We start from the raw sequence: 17276 nt of genomic DNA, 5'->3' as shown, positions 1-17276 counted from the left end.
ATACCACCAGTAGGTCGCGATATCCGAAAGACGATTTTCTGCCCTGTGAAAGCAGACGTCAGGGACCACAATGTACAGACAAAACCATGCTGAGAAAACGTAGGATAGTTTTTTATCCTACAAACTCCCCTTACATTCAAATAGTTAAAAAAGTTTTTGTCTCCCCTCCCCCCTTATGTCCCTAACTAGATCTACTAACTCTATGATTGTAAACATCACGTGAACCACAGCTCATCAGACTGTTAGAGTGATAGCATCTAGCATAGTATCTCCTTTTATGTTATTAAAAATATTAATCTAACGAATTATTTATTTAGTTTCGAAATCGTTTAGTTCATTTTAATGACACATTAAACATCTAATTCAATTTAAAAATAGATACCATTGTATTGTAATTGAAGTGGGAGGTTTAAACGAAATCGTGCATTAGAAGTGGGTTAAATTTAGGTAAAAGATTTGAAACAAATCAGCAAACAAACAGTCGTTGCAAACTAAAAGAAAAGCTTGCAAAACAAAATAAAAATAAAATGCTATACCAACAAGCTTTTAAATTTGATGAAATGATAAGAAAATAAAACGATGTGTGCTAACGCTGGCTTTGATCTATCCGCAAGTCCGGATGGAGGGATGGGGGATGGGAGGTGGGGGTCGTGTTTCTCAATTTCAATTTATTTCAATTTATTCAATTACGGTAACAATAGTAGTCACGAAGCCTTTTTTTCCCATTGGCCGTTTTAAAATAAACAAATAAAACAACAATTTAATAACAGCATTCAAAGCGATTGCCTAGTAACGACATAGCAGTAACCTAGCACAAAAAAATGTGGAATAAAGTAATAATATTACATTGTTATGATATAAAATGAGATAAAATAAGAATATAATAGATGAATGAGAAATGTTTCAATGAGTCAGTTAGAGAGGTCATTAAATAATTGTTGTGTTAGTTTAGATTTGAATATGTTAAGTTTAAAAAGCGTCCTTGCATTAGCTGAAATCACTTTTTTTAAATTAGGGAATTTCGTAAATTGTAGCTTTTGGCTCTTACGTCGCAAAAGGTTGCGGACCCCTGCCCTAAGGGTGGGGGGTTATTGGGTGAGAATTAGAATTATAGCTAATGTGAATGTATTATTGTTAAAATATTTTTATTTATTTTTTTTTTATTTTTTTTTTATTTTTTTTTATTTTTTTTATTTTTTTTTATTTTTTTTTTTTTTTTCTCTTTCTCTTCTTTTTTTTTTTTTTTTTTTTTTTTTTTTTGCCTCAGACATGTAATTTACAGCGTCAGTTGTGTGTGTTCGCTTTAGTATTACAGTTTTCATCACCGGCTTGTGAGGACTGACACAGATTTACAATAGTAATATTTCTTTCTTACTTGTAGCCTGCTTTCATTCATTTAAGATGGTTTACTTATACAAAGATCTAATACAAAACGTCTAAATATAAAGAAAAAATAAAAATTAAAAACCAACCTGAAACTGAAAATGCAAATGTGTAATTAAATGATGATTCAAGGGATTTTTTTCCCATCAGCGTGGTGGGCTGAGGGGACGAGAAGGAGGGGAGAGGGTTGAATTTTTTTTTTTTTTTTAAAATAGAGCTGAAATGAATTTGGGATTACAGAGAATTAAAATGATACAAATTTTAAGCAATCGGAAAAGTTATGTTATTACAACGAGACACGTAAAAGCAAACACTCTTCCCTTTCAAACATCTATATCTATACAGTCCTCAATTAGTTTTTTTTTTTTCCTTTTTTTTTTTTTTTTTTTTTTTTTTTTTTATTTTATTATTATTAATTCAATTGTTTTAAACCTTTAAATCTTAAATATTTTTATTTGCTACAAGTCCCGAGATGTCGATGTTGAACAAGCTGAATAAATTGCTTGTATTAGAACAATATATCCATTAAAGTCACTGTTTTCAAAGTGTATAACCTGAGAGACTTTTGATGTATATTATCTTGACTACATATTTTTAATTTGTTCTAAAACCTTTAAATAGTTTTGTCTGATAATTCATACTGTTACCATTTTTGTTTTAAATATATCTTTCTAAAATTTACTAAAATCGACAGCTCAGTAATTTGCTTTGCGTTGTCTCCCTTGTAATTTTTCCATATAAAAACGGTAAAGGTCTTTGGCAGATATGTATTTAAATTAAAAAACAAAAGAAAAAACAACACATTTTGTTCCAGACAGTATCCTTACTGATTTAGAACTCTAACCAATACAGTATAAATTTTAATTGTAATGGTATAACTGTAAAATATGTGTATAAGGTTTAAATTGCGTTATTATTTTTTTTAAACTGTGAAACACCGCAACATTGATATACAAATTATCTCAGGTTAGGGGTGTCCATAAAAGACGTCACACTCTTGGGAGGAAAGTGGGGGGTCAGTAATTTTTAGACGGATTGATGAGGGGGAGGGGGTTTGTTCAGATGGTGTGACGTCATAAATTTGCATTATAAAAAGCGTTGCTAGAAAACGAATTTTAGCCGTTATTTCGCGTTTAAAAAACGGTTTTAATAAATTATAAAAAAAAAACATTGATTTAAACACTTTATGTTGACAGAGCTGACACAAGAAATGGGAAAACATCACTGTTTTAAGGAACATACAACGGCAATCTTGAGGAAAGGGGATGGAGTTGTAGGCTGAGTGTGACGTCATTTTAGGGGCGGGGGGGGGGTCTGGATTATTTTGACGATGTGTGACTAAGGAAACGAGGGGGGAGGTAAAAATCGTAAAAATAACGTTAGGTCATTTATGGATGACACCTAAATAAGTGATTTTTTTGCCTTGCTTAAGATGGAAAAATCAATCATTATAAAATGTAATTGAGAGAAAAAAAATTAGTGGTAAATCTATAGTTATTCCTCAAACTTTAGAGATTTACAGTTTCAGTGAAAGGTAAATACACCATATATATATTTACGCATACTCGTAATGTCTAAAAGTAAAACTGTTTTATCAAAAAGTATAAAGTGTGCATTCCTTTATATCTCTAAATATATTCCTAACAATAATAAAACGCACTGCATTAAAAATGTGCGGAGGTTGATTCGCGATTTTACATAGTTGGTCATTTTTCCTGAAATAAATTGTTGTGTCACCCATTGTTACCGTATGTTTTAGTAGTCCACACAATTCTAGTTTACTCAGTTATAGGAACAACATTGCTTTACGTGAATGTTTCACCTTTTTTAAAAACAATTATACAATGAACGCAGATTTTTAATGATGTTCTGATATAATTTGCATTTTTTTAAAAATTGTTATGTTCAAAAATCATTTTTAAAAGAAAAAGTCATTTTTTATTATATTATTTTATTATTTTTTACTTTTGTTTTAAATATGCATTAATACAGCTGGATATATATTTCAATTTTTTGTCTCCCTTATATATTTTTTTTCTAAACAATAAATGGTAAGTTATTGATAAATTATATTGAATTAAATTAAAAATATTTTGCAATATTTTGTTCAAAATCGACCAGCTTAATTTAGAAAAAAACATATATATATATATATATATATATATATATCTGCTCTCTGAAATTGACTTAGAATATGATTATTGAATGATATTGTGTCTGCTATATTTTGTCTGAGATCATTTATCCATGGTATTATTTGTCCTAATATATATTGTCCTGGTATCTTTTGTCCTTGAGATCAATTGTCTTGACCTAATTTGTCCTGATATCATTTGTCCTGAGATCATTTGTCCTGATATCATTTGTCCTGTCAACAAAGCAAAGTATGGGTCGCTATATAGCATTGGTTGAACACAATCCTCCATGTGTTGACCCTTCTCTCATTATAATGTGGGAATGTGACTTACATTTAGCATCACATTACAACTTAATTACCTGTTTGTTTCTTCCAATTGGGGTTAAGAGCGTTGTCGAGTGAATTTTTTTTAATGGTTTAAGTTTATTATTATAAGGTTAAATAGCATAATATTTTACTTTAAAAATCACAGAAAAACGTAAAAAAAAAACATTACTTCTAAAATTACTTCTATAAAAATGTGAATTAAATGATAAAAAGAAATTCAACATGGTACCATGTGGCTACTTTCTTTTTCAAAAGTTACTTTATTAAAAAAAAATTAATTTCACGGCAAAGGCATTTTAATTAGATTTAATTTCACTAATTATTTTGCCAGTAATTAAGAAAAAAAAATTCTTAATTTATAAAAAACAAATTGTAGAAAATGATCCATGATTGACAGTACAAAAAACCAACGTAAACAAAACCTATTCTTTCCCGTTTCCTGAGGGATCTTCAAAATCTCATTACCAATGAGACATCTGCTACTACGTGTAAGTAAACGTACTATAAATAGTTGGGCGACCGTGGGCAAAGCGGAGTGTACGACACAACCAAATTCTCATTTCTCAAAATAATTGAGAAAATCAGTACCAGGGATATAACGTATTTCCATCGAAATGTTCTCTTGTCTTTAAAATATTTGTAAACTAATCTCAAAGTGTTTATAAATTAATTTTTTCTATATTTTTATTAAAAATATATTGTACGAATAAACAGAAATTACAGAATTGCCAAACGCATAATGGTTCTAGTTTTGAAATCAAAAGTAGAAATTTGTAGTTTAAATAATGCGTGCAGTTTTTAAAAAGACTCTCAATGTGTATTATAGTTCGGTTGTCTTTCTTCAACTGTGTTTATAAAATCGATGGGAAATAATAATGCGTAAATTTAGTTTGCCATAATAATTTTACATGTTCACAAAACGCACATGATAATTTGATATAATACCTATTAAAAAAGTTAATACTATTTTAAAATGAACTACAATTAGAACAATTCTTGGGGTTGGGGTGGTGAGGGCGAAGCGTACTGGTAGATCTTTTTTAAAAGCCCATTTTGAATTGTTATAATTAATTACATACAGTCGAAGTTAAGAAAAAAATACGGGTGTATTTAACTGATTTCAACATCAATTGTTTGACACCAACATAGAAAAAAAAAAAATTAAATGACAGTGTGTGGTAAAAAGCGCCCCCGACATTTCCTAATTGGGTGGGGAAAGGACGATCTTTTTTCCAATATAAATAACTATACAATGTGTGGCGGAGGATATATGCATTATATATAACTATAGAGATGGGTGAAGCAAAGTTGATAGTTCGCCCCAGCACCTGAACCGGTCGCTACGCCTCTGACGTTGGCATCTGGTTTATATACAATGTGACATACATTTATATGGCCATATAATACAATGTAATCATATTTGATATATTTAAATGGTCATATGATACAATGTGCCTATATTTGGTTTGTGTAAATGACCATATAATACAATGTAAGCATATTTGATACATTTAAATAGCTATATAATACAATGCAACCATATTTGAGATATTCAAATGGCCATTTAATACAATGTAACTGTATTTGAGATATTTGATAATACAATGCATCGCTATCTAAAAGATTTTATATGAATTGTGTACTTTTGAATAGTATACTATATAAATATATCTGATTGCGCCGGTACTTTAATACTTATACACTAGGGTGCTAAGTATTACTGCTATATGTATCTACCAGGTATTTAGCATGGGTCTCCAAGATACCAAAGGAATGTTCCGCAAGTCTCTAACTGGCCCAGCATATGTCTGACAAGGGTCTAACATAGACGTTGTCAGGATCGTGTGATATACTTGAAGGTAAACCGTCTAGTAGAGGTTCATTTAGTAAATGTTGATGTTACATCTGTTACATCGTACAAAAAAATGTCCCACATTCCTGACGGTCTTATAAGTACCAATATATGTTTAGGACATTAAAAAATTATGTGTGCCAAAAGCAATATGATAATACATTGTTAAAGAAAGAAAAATCGTTCATAACATATTTCCGTAAATAAAGGGTTAAACTATTTAATGAACTATTTCGGTGCATCATTACGGCTATCTTTCATTTATCACAATTCAGAAATTCAATATTTTTTTTAAAACAAATATCGTATCTATAAATTTAAATAAAGATGGAAATACGGTGTATGTTTGGTTGTCTGTTTGTCTGTCAGTCTGTCTGGATTAGATTAAATATTGTCACTTTAAATTACTTTCTATTTGATGACTGTGTTCAAACTTCAATGGTATTTGCATAACTGACAGTATCCTTTGATACAGTTGAAAAAAAAAACAACAAGTAAATTAAACTGTGTCCGTCCAAATATTGTATTTCAAATTACTTTAAAATGTGCATCCAAAATATGAAAATAAATATTACATTTGACAGAAAAAAATTCGTTAGGCATTAATTTGGAAAAATTCAACGGAGCAACATTTTATTCGACCGAATTGGTTGTCTTTGGTAAATGTATAACGCTTGGCTACCGTTTTCGTAATTAATTTTATTAACTATTATTTTAAGACACATATAAGAACAGGGCACAATCTTTTTGCTAGTATTAATATATTATCTTTGTAATTTACTTGTGTGCAATTATTAGCCCGTTTTATTTTATAAAAAGAAAATTCAATGATATCAACAATTTTTGAAGTCAATTATTAAGTTATTGCCCCTGAAATGTTTTGGACTAAGACTTTTGGAAACATTTGTTTTTATTGCAATATTAAAATTACAAAACTCTAGCCTAATTACGTACTATATATATATATGTATATATATGTATATATATATATATATATATATATATATATATATATATATATATATATATATATATATATATATATATATATATATATATATATTGCAATATTTTCACTGAAAGTCGTACAGTATCAGATTTATCACGCTAGTAATCCACGTCATTTCTACTGTTATTTCATTACTGAATTGAAATCCTACCAGTACTTGGCCAGTGGCGCTGAAAGTATTAGCACATGCCGTTTTCATGACATAATATATTAGGAGTTTGATAAAATATTACATAAATACAATTGTTTTTAAAACACACGTTTAAATCATGTGTATGTTTAATATACCTTACAATCGAAATGTGGAAGCGCGTTTTCAACGTGCCTTAAATGTGTCTTAATGTGTTTTGCATTTGTCTTACATGTGTCTTAATTGCTTTTAGTCTACATCAGGCCTAGCTTATATCTGATACAAGAGTTTAAAAACGCAGGGTTAATTTTATAGAGTATATCTGTGTTAGGGCCCTTATTGTATACAGCCGGAATTGTCCAATCATGTATCAATCGCCCTTCCATTTTGTCGAGCGGTTATAATCTGTATTATTATGAGGAACCGACTTTGCATAGTAGTAGAACACCTAACCACAGTAGCAGGCCATATCACAGCCCTAACGTGAAAGTAAAAATGATGGTAATGGTTGTGATGGTGGTGATGACGACGAGGGGAATGATGATACCAACTTGGTGAATCAGCTTTAACAAGGTCGAGTTTAGATCGTCCACCTTCTCTATGCCTATACCTAACACACCAGATAGTTGAATCAGCTTTAACAATGTCCAGTTTAGATCGTCCACCTTCTCTATGCCTATACCTAACACACCAGATAGTTGAATCAGCTTTAACAATGTCCAGTTTAGATCGTCCACCTTCTCTATGCCTATACCTAACACACCAGAAAGTTCACCCTTGACACACAGCTCTTTGTATGTTGACAAATTGAAAATATCTTGAGACATTAGCTCACGTTTTCATTTACCAGAATAGAAAAGAATTAATATGTAACATTCAGCTCCTTAAGAATATGTTTATAAGCAGCATAAACAGCAAATACTATGTACACTATTTTAAAAAAAAATTATTATTTCGATAATTGTAATTACTTAAAATTTGGAACCTTAAAATTAATACAAACGATGATGTAAAATCTGTTATTTTTACACATTGAAATTGCTACAATTTTTTTTAATGTGTCTTATGCATGTACATTTTCCTTTAATGGGATACATTCAGTACAAATGCAATACAAGTCTGATTGTTCGACATTATGGGTGACTTGCTCTTTTTGATCATGTGTCTAACTTTACATTTAGGAATGTATTGATATTAATGATATCTTTTGTAACGTATGTAATTAACGCTGCGTATGTAATTAAGAAATAAAATCACTGTTTTCCAATCCCAATCGTCCCGTAAGAATAATTCAATATCCGCCATCATATTGCATCTCTCCGGTATTTGTTAGTTATATTTTCCTTTGTCTCCAAAGTTCCAAGAGCAAAAAAATATTACCGTGTATTCATATATAGGCGTATATGAGACAATTCCTAACTGTACTCAATCTTAAACTACTTTCTGATATGCGACTATGTCCTACACGTTAGACTGACCAACTCCTAACGCTTGGTCAGCTGACCGTTACACGTGACGGGTCAGTTCGTTTCACTGTTATTATATTGTTTCTACTTGACCAATGTGTGGTTATTGTCTGGTCATTATAGCGTGCATGTACGTATTATCGTTTTAAATAATGTCATGAAATAGCATTATCAGGACAACTTTAATTTAACCGGATTGAACGTTCGTCTTATTCATTCAAAGGTCATGGCAACCATATTTTCAATAAAGTCCCTGATGCTTGCAAATATATTCCTTTACAAGTCATATTGACAGTCAGGATAGTGTCCAGCTCACAATAATTACATTGTTCTTATAAATACAACATATGTCGGTATATAGAGATTGTTTTATAAGTCTAAAACTTCAATAATCTTTAGCTGTGGATACATAAAATTCGACAATACTGGATATTCTATTTCAACGCATTGTTTCAGTCATAATAACTAATTAAAAGCATAGTTTACCTTTCAGATCAGATAATGAACCAGTGTGTTCTACTCTCAATGGCTATTTCCTTGGATTACTCGAACTTGTATCAACATGGGATCATTTTCCTGCAAGCCATACACCAACAGTGGGAACAAAAACCGTTTTGTTACAACTTATCTTTTTGCTGAAACATACCCAACAACCACAGTGTGGTGGGAGAAGTCTAAGGTTTTATTATATATGTGTCAGGTCATCGACTTTCTTATTCACTTAGCTTTGTTAAGGCCTGTAATATTACTCCAATTTACAACACAACTACACAATGACAAGTTCAAATAACATTACAGTTTATTTACATATAAGTATACATCATATTATTCAAAGCTGTACTTTTTTTGGAAAACTGTACCGTTTTATTTCTTTACGATATGTTAACCTTGAGTCAAGGTTAATACATCATTTAAAAATGGTCAGCTGGCCGTCACACGTGACCAGTCAGTTCGTTACAATGCTATCATATTGCATCTACTTCTCCCTAGGGCCTAGTGGGTTATTGTTTGAGAATTATAGCTTGTATAAATGTATTATTGTTAAAATATTTTTTTTCGGAATTAACCAGACCGTCGCAGTATAAATTCAGCTGAATAAATTGCTTGTCTTTGAAAAATATATACACTAAAGTCACTGTTTGCAAGTTTTATAACCTGAGATTATTTTAATGCATATTTTCGTGAATACTAATTTTTAATAATTTTTTTATAGGTATAAATAATTTTTTCTAGTAATTTGTACTATGACCATTTTGTTTAAAATATATTTTATTAAAATGTATTAAAACTGACATCTAAGTAATTAAAGTTGCATTATCTCCCATGTATAAAAAATGCAAAGATCTTTGGCAGATTTAAATTTAAAAAAAAAAAAAACCAACATGTTTTGTTCCAGACAGTATCTTTACTGATTTAGAACTCTAACGAATACAGTATGAAATATTCATTGTCATTGGTTAACTGTAAAATATGTGTATAACGTTTAAATTGCGTTATTCAGAATGAGTTTGTCGCAAATACAATTTGATAAAACAGCCTTCCGGCAAACAGCAGACGGGCAAACGAGATTCATCAACGTTTTTTTTTTTTGTGAATTTGTCATAAGCCCATTTATAGGAAAATTATCACAGGTTAGGGTTGTCCATAAATATGAAATATTATTTATTCATATAAAAACATACACTTGTTTCACCAGAATAATGGAATTAGTAATAAAAAAAAAAAAACTATTGGACTATCCCAGTCTACTTTAGAAGCAGTTACCTTTTTTTTCTCTTTCTTAACGTAAATCAATGGCCTCAACACGGCAAACTCCGACTAACTGGCTTGAGTATCAGTTTGATTACCGTGTATCGGTCGCTTCTGACCTATCTGGAACCGTCGCCACGGCTGTTTTGCTGGGCCTGGTGCCCAAACGGCTGTCCGTATACTTTCTAGTGCATATATTAGCACTGTTCTCTGGTGCGTTTTTTTTTTATTCTGATTAAAGGTTTTTTTTCTTTACAGTATAACTTTTGTTATGAGTTTTGAAAATAAAATAATATGACTTAATATTTGTGCAAGGAGCTGGTAAGCCCCATCCCGATATCAAAAGGGCCGCATATTTCCGACCCCTGCCCAATGTTCATGTACATGGCAGCTTTGAGTAAATTCAAAATCCAACTTTAAGAAAGAAAGGATAATAACGTAAACAATGTTCGACGGACATGTTCATTTGTTTTTAAAATACGATTATTGTAAAGTCAACTTTTAATAATAAAAACGTAGGTAGCTCACAATTACCAAGTTACTTGTCATTATATTGTAAATGTTTTTTTTTATTTTATGTCTTATATATTTTTATTTCTGAATATTTTTAAAACCACACTAGTATATTGATGGTAATGAACTTTATTATTTTTTTGTGTTTTTTCCCTTAGAATTTTGATAAAAATTAGAAATGGAAAGTGACTGAAACAATATATTTAACAGCTTCCATTACAACCGAGTGTACAATAGACATGAAATGGTTCCAAATTTGTGTTGCCAGAAAACAAATTAATCAACCAAAATTGATTATTTTATAATATTTGTGTAATTACTTCCGGTTGCATTAAAGCTAGAAATAGTCAAGGGATTAATTACTATTAATACAGTAGTAATTTAGCAAACACTGTTATTTTTAACGTTAAGGAAAGTAAAGGCGGATGGGCTGACCACACTATCTCTTCATATGCCGAGGTCACAGAAACAAGTGAACTCTACTTCGCATGCCCTATAAACCGTCAGGTTTGAAAAGAGAACTTTTTTTTTTCTTTGACCGCCATGATGGTGACGATGTAACAGATGTAACATCATATTTACTAAATGAACCTCTACTAGACGGTTTACCTTCCAGTATATCACAAGATCCTGACAACGTCTACTGACCATTGTTGACCATTGCCAGACATATGCTGGGCCCGTTTGAGACATGCGGGACATACCTACTGGACAGATTTTGTAATAGTTCGTAGCACTCCAATGTATACATTTTAAAGTCCCGGCGCAATTAAGTATGGCTATATTGTATATAGGCTGTGTGACATATCACATTTAGTGCTATTTTGTATTATGTAGCCATTTAAATGTTGCAAATATGGTTACATGTTATTATATGACCATTTGAATGTATCGAATATAGTAACATTGTCTAATATGGACATTTACATTTTTAATATCCCACTGTTTTATTTTATAATTAAAAGCATAGTTTACCTTTCAAATTAGACTGACGAACTCTTGGTCAGCTGACCGTCCCACGTGAAAGGTCAGTTCGTTGTACTATTATTATGTTGTTTCTGCCTTATCTAAATATCTATAAGAGATTGCTAAATTTGTATGTATTTTTTTTAGTAGAGAATTTACATGGCAATATCACTAGTGTTAAATAGGACGATCCAGTAAACTTCGTAGTTTCAGCTCAAACAAAACATCCGCCTGCATCTCACTTTGGACCTTAAATTTCAGGTCAGAAATTATTTCAGACAAAGATGGCCCCAGGATGTCGTCTTCTATGACTTCTTGTTGAGGAAAGAGAGGGGAGTTAAGCCAGGCGGTCAAGTTCTGTGGCGGGGTACCCAGTGGAGGCTGGGGTGTTTTAGCTCCGGCGCCACAGTGTCGACTGCGTGGGGTTGACGGGGCCACCCACTTGACTGGCCTGGCCCTGTCGTCGTCCCTGTAGATGGGCGTGACCTCTGTGGCCAGGAGGTGGTCGTGGCTGGGGGTGGTGGGCCTTGGTGGACCGTCCAGCAACAGGGACTTGAGGGTCTGTTCATATCTGATGGCAGCGGCTCGTTCCTGTTCAAACGTGTCCTTCACAGCGAGCCACTCGGATGACCCTGAATCTGTTACAACTGTTGAGTCAGATTTTCTCACCATCTGATACAGCCGATTTGTATTTAATCCATGGCGCACGCGTGAGATTGTCGGTGACGCCATTTACTATTCGTTTTTTTCGGAAAGGGCCATTAGCGGGAGTGTTGACAATAAAAATGTATTTTAAAATATGAATTTGTATGTACTTTTTTTTTGTATTAAAGTTAAAACTATTTACAAGCAACAGATAATGAGCTGCGAACGTTAATTTAACGGGTTGGATCCTAAGTGCTTAAAAACGATATACATTCTAGTGACACATGTTTGTAAATGTACAACCTAATATGTTTTTGAATAAAAGTTAGCTTTCTTGCTTAATTTTTAAAGATATTTTTAAATGTTTAAATTTAAAAAAGATTATGATATTAGTAATATGCCTATGTATGAAGAATATGGTATTAAAGTTTTTTATAATATATAGCTCTTTTAGTTTGATTGATTGATCTCCCTTTTCCTTGTCTTCGAATTGGAAATAGTAATATATATTTTAAGTTTAAAAAAAGCATTTAGTATTAGACATTATCATTATCTAAACTGTTTGAGAACTCTAAACAATACAGTATAAAACATTTCATTTCCATTTTTTTTCGCCGTACTCCGTCATCCATTTTACAATACCTAAATGAGCCCAAAACGTAAAAAGTGATCATCTTTTAATAAGATGTAGGTCAGTCTGACAATGTTATAGAAGTAGAAACAGCACATTAAGCACAACCCATTCCACATATCTCTTTTGGATAGCTATATAATTCACACAAATAGAGTTACATTGAACTTAAATATATTCGCTCTAATTTGGCAAATTTAGCCAGTTATAAAAAAGATATATATATATATATATATATATATATATATATATATATATATATATATATATATATATATTAGATTCGTGTTCAATTTTTTTTCACTATAGTAAAGTATTTGCACATTTTTTATTAATTAAAATAGTCAATCAAGATAGATACACTATCAAGTAATTATTATTTTAATTTTTATTTTTAACGAAACATGTATAGTTATCAATTACTTACCATTTCCTATTCAGAAACAATAGTAGAGAGATAACTTATGATTTGTATTACCTTGTATTAATTCTTACCAAAAAACAAAAGTAGGTACTAAATTACGTAGTACAATTAAGATAAAATCGGACATGTTTTTAGAAAAAAATTTTTCTTCTATTTTAGTATTTCGAATGTATTTATATTTAATGTAATATCTTTACTTAAATCGATAATTCAAAAATTTCGATAATTGTATACTATGTTCATATAAGTAAGAAAAATTCTGTTTAAGCTATGCTTGTAGTCTTCTCGCATTTATCGACTAATATTTTGAAAATGTTTGTTTAGATCTAAGAGTTCCAGCCCTTAGCTCTACCGATTTCTTGTTGTGAAATGTGTCCTTTATTTTTACGATGATTAAAACAATAATACTTCAATCACATATTTGTATTTCCCCCGTAAGGTACAACATTATCCTTACATCGAACCGTTTACGATTGGAAAATAACACAATAGACAACATGTTAACTTTATTCTGTGGGCCTCATAGATCTCACATCAAACCGAATCATGACCTAATCATGACCCGCTTAATATTAGACGTCCACAGCAATTAGTATTCTAGCTCAGTGGTTCTTAAACTAAGGTTAGGGTTAGGGTTAAACTAGGCTCGATTTATTTAAATACATATCTGCCAAAGACCTTTACCATTTTTTTTAAAAAGGGGAAAACTTACAAGGGAGAAAACGCAAACGAAATTACTAAATTGTCTGTTTTAGTAAATTCAGTTTACTTTCATGAATGTGTTCAAACTTAAATGGTACTTGATAACTGACAGTATCATTTAATACAGTTGAAAAAAAAAACAACCTCAAATGTATCCGTCCAAACAAATAATGTTTTCCTTACACTAAAAGGTGACTCAGCAAATTGAAACTGAACATTTCATTTGACAGAAAGAAGAAAATTCTTTAAGGCAGTAAATCCCATGGCTTCTATGTAGCAATAATCATATTGACCAAATCGGTTGTCTTTGAAAAATGTATAACGCTTGGCCACTGTTTTGTAATTAATTTATTCACCTCATATTTTAAGAAACATTAAAGAACAATGAAAACCCTGTTTGAGTATATCAACAGATTATTTAGTTTATTTAAATGTGTGCAACTATCAGCCCTTTTTAGTATACAAAAAGAAAATGTAATGATATAAATATATATTAAAGTTATTTTTTACGTTATTGCCCTTGATTTGATTTTGGAATAAGACTTGTAGTATTTTGGAAGCATTCATTTTTATTGCAATTTTAAAATTACAAAACTCTAAACTAATTGCGTGTCTACTTAATATATATAGGAATATTTTCACTGAATGTAACACTGTATCAGATATATAACGTTAGTAATCAACGTCATTTCTCCTGGCATGCTATAATTAAATTAAATATATATATAGGGGCCTAAAAAAAATTCTGCGGGGGGGGGGGCTTTTTTTTCTAGTTCCGCCACTGGATATGTTCACTGAATGTAACGCTGTATGATATTTATCGCGTTAGTAATCCTCATGTTTAGATAACCTCTTATTCATACAATTAATTTGAAGCGTTTTCTAACTAGTGCACCCGAATGTAAAAATATTATGTTTTAAATGCATTTGTATTGTCATGCATAATTTGTGTTTTAAATATTACGTGTCTACCATGTGTGGTGTATGTGTCAAAGAATATTATTTGATTTGGCCAATGGTTTATTTAAACATTATAATAAAACACAACTCGTATTACATTTTAAGCCCGATTATATTAAAGAATGTATTAATTAGTAATTGGTTATTCTGTGGAGACAGGGTATACGCTAATATAGGTGGACGAATAGATCTTGACTTATACATGTATGTACACATGTAACCTTGCTTATACAATGTGTTTGTACAAATCGAACCTGGCTTATTAATGCATGTAAAATTAACACCTGGCTTGTAACTTTTTTTGTTTTGATTTGGGTTGAGTAGTGTGAACTAATAACTATTAACTAATATATGCTATACATCACAATAATGCAAGCGATCACTCTACTATAAGCGATCGAATGTTCCTTAAAACAGTGATGTTTTCCCATTTCTTGTCTGAACTCTGTCAACATAGAGTGTATTAATTAATTTTTACGGACCCCCCCCCCCCCCCCTTTCCTACTAAGAGTGTGACGTCATTTATGGACCTGAAATAATTTTCTTCTTAATCGGCGTATGACAAATTAAAAAAAAAAAAAAAAACTCCAAGGGCATGGGCGGGTGATGAGTACCAACTTCCTTATTTCCGAGTCTAAAGATGTAATACTTGGCTAATAGTTATAACTCAAAGAGTTAAGCATAAAAATATTTTTTTTAATTTTTTAAATCTTCCGTTGCCATGGTGACGGCGGCGGATTTTATTGACGATTTTTAAATGGAAATAACTCAAAAATGGTTTGTACGAATTTCATGAAAACTTAATATAGTCTGCAGACACACGTGTTTAAGACTTCTGATCGATTAGATTTTCAAAAAAGAAAATAGTTTTTTGTTTTACTTTTTTTTTCAAACATCACTGTAAGAATTTCATTATTTCGTCCAATTTTTTCACTATTTCAACAACAACATTTTTTTTTTTACAAAAATTCCAAAAGTGTTCTATCAGTTTTATTTGAATATATATAAAGATTAACTGGAGCAAATTTAGTTCAGTTCTGATAATTATTAACAAAGTTATTTTAACAATTGTACAAAAAAACATCAAACTGAGAAGAACGCAAAAAACTAACAAAAAGTTGCAAAAAATGAAAATTTATCGCTGTATGTCACTAAAATCGACCACATTTATAGCCTGAAGTATGGTGCTGCTGAATATATTCCTTCTGAGCTTGTTCAGCTGTTAGTTTTCTTTTTTTCTGGCGCTGTTTGTTTTACCTAGAGCTGTAGTAAAGCTGTTGCGAAGGCGTCTTTTTTGGCGTCCTTCGCTGGGTCTTCGACTATGGTCTCCTTCTTTTGACAGCAATGCAGTAGCATGCATGGGCCCAATACTGAATTATGCTATCGCAGAAACAGCAGTATATTTTGCATGGTCTCATGTCTAAAGCCAATTAGGATAAGACGATGTCTTTGTTTATTGTGAAAGGCCTTGTTCTGGATTCTTTTGCAGTTGTATACTTACGGTTTACAACATTTTTATTACTGCCACACCATGCTTGAAGCAAACCCTTTACACTTTTTTTCATCAATAGTAGCCGCTACATAACAGTGGGCGAGGAAATATATTGATAACATCAAGAAGCAAATCACAGTTGACAATAATTCTGCATGGCTGTGGTTTACAATTAGCACTACCAGTACTAGATGTAACAGTGCTTTCTTCTGTCTGTAAAAACTGTGTCTTACATTGCCACAGTTTCTTAGTAAATGTGCATATTACATCTGCACCAGTGCTTGTCTGAATAGTGCTAGATTGAGTAGAGGTAGCTGCAATCAGTTGCATTCGGACGTGCTCTAGCTTTAGTAAATTAGTTAGATGTGTGTATCTATTTTTAGCGAGTGTTTTGTTCTACCCATTATCGAAAGAGAAACAAATTAAATCGTCTCTCTGCTTATGATAATTCACACAAACTAGTCTAAACTGTTAATATTATATTTAATTGAAATAATTATATGTTAAAATAATGTAAGTATTTCACAGAAGCTTAGAGAAACAAAACTAGATCAAACTTAGCAACGCGCTGAAACTAAGGGAATGTTTATTTCCGAAGCGAAACGACCTTTCCATTGATATGAAACACATTAGGTTTTCGCGAAGCCTAATAGTACTTTTCTAGGTCGAAAAATTGCTATTTTTACCAAAAAATTAAACAAAAGACCGTGTACACACTACATTGAACCCGGTTTTTCATAAATAAATACTGTTTTTAGGGTCATAACAATGTCATTTTTAGATTCAACGATGGTTATTCTGTATAGATCAAGTAAAAGTGGGAAATCGATGATTTAGTGGATTTATGACGAAAAGTACACCCGCCCATGTCCTTTAATATTAAATCCCCC

This window comes from Physella acuta, unplaced genomic scaffold (assembly GCF_028476545.2).
Source record: "Physella acuta isolate Inbredline_101_S28 unplaced genomic scaffold, ASM2847654v3 ptg000264l, whole genome shotgun sequence".
Classification (NCBI taxonomy): Eukaryota; Metazoa; Mollusca; class Gastropoda; family Physidae; genus Physella; species Physella acuta.
This window is presented reverse-complemented; position numbering follows the sequence as displayed.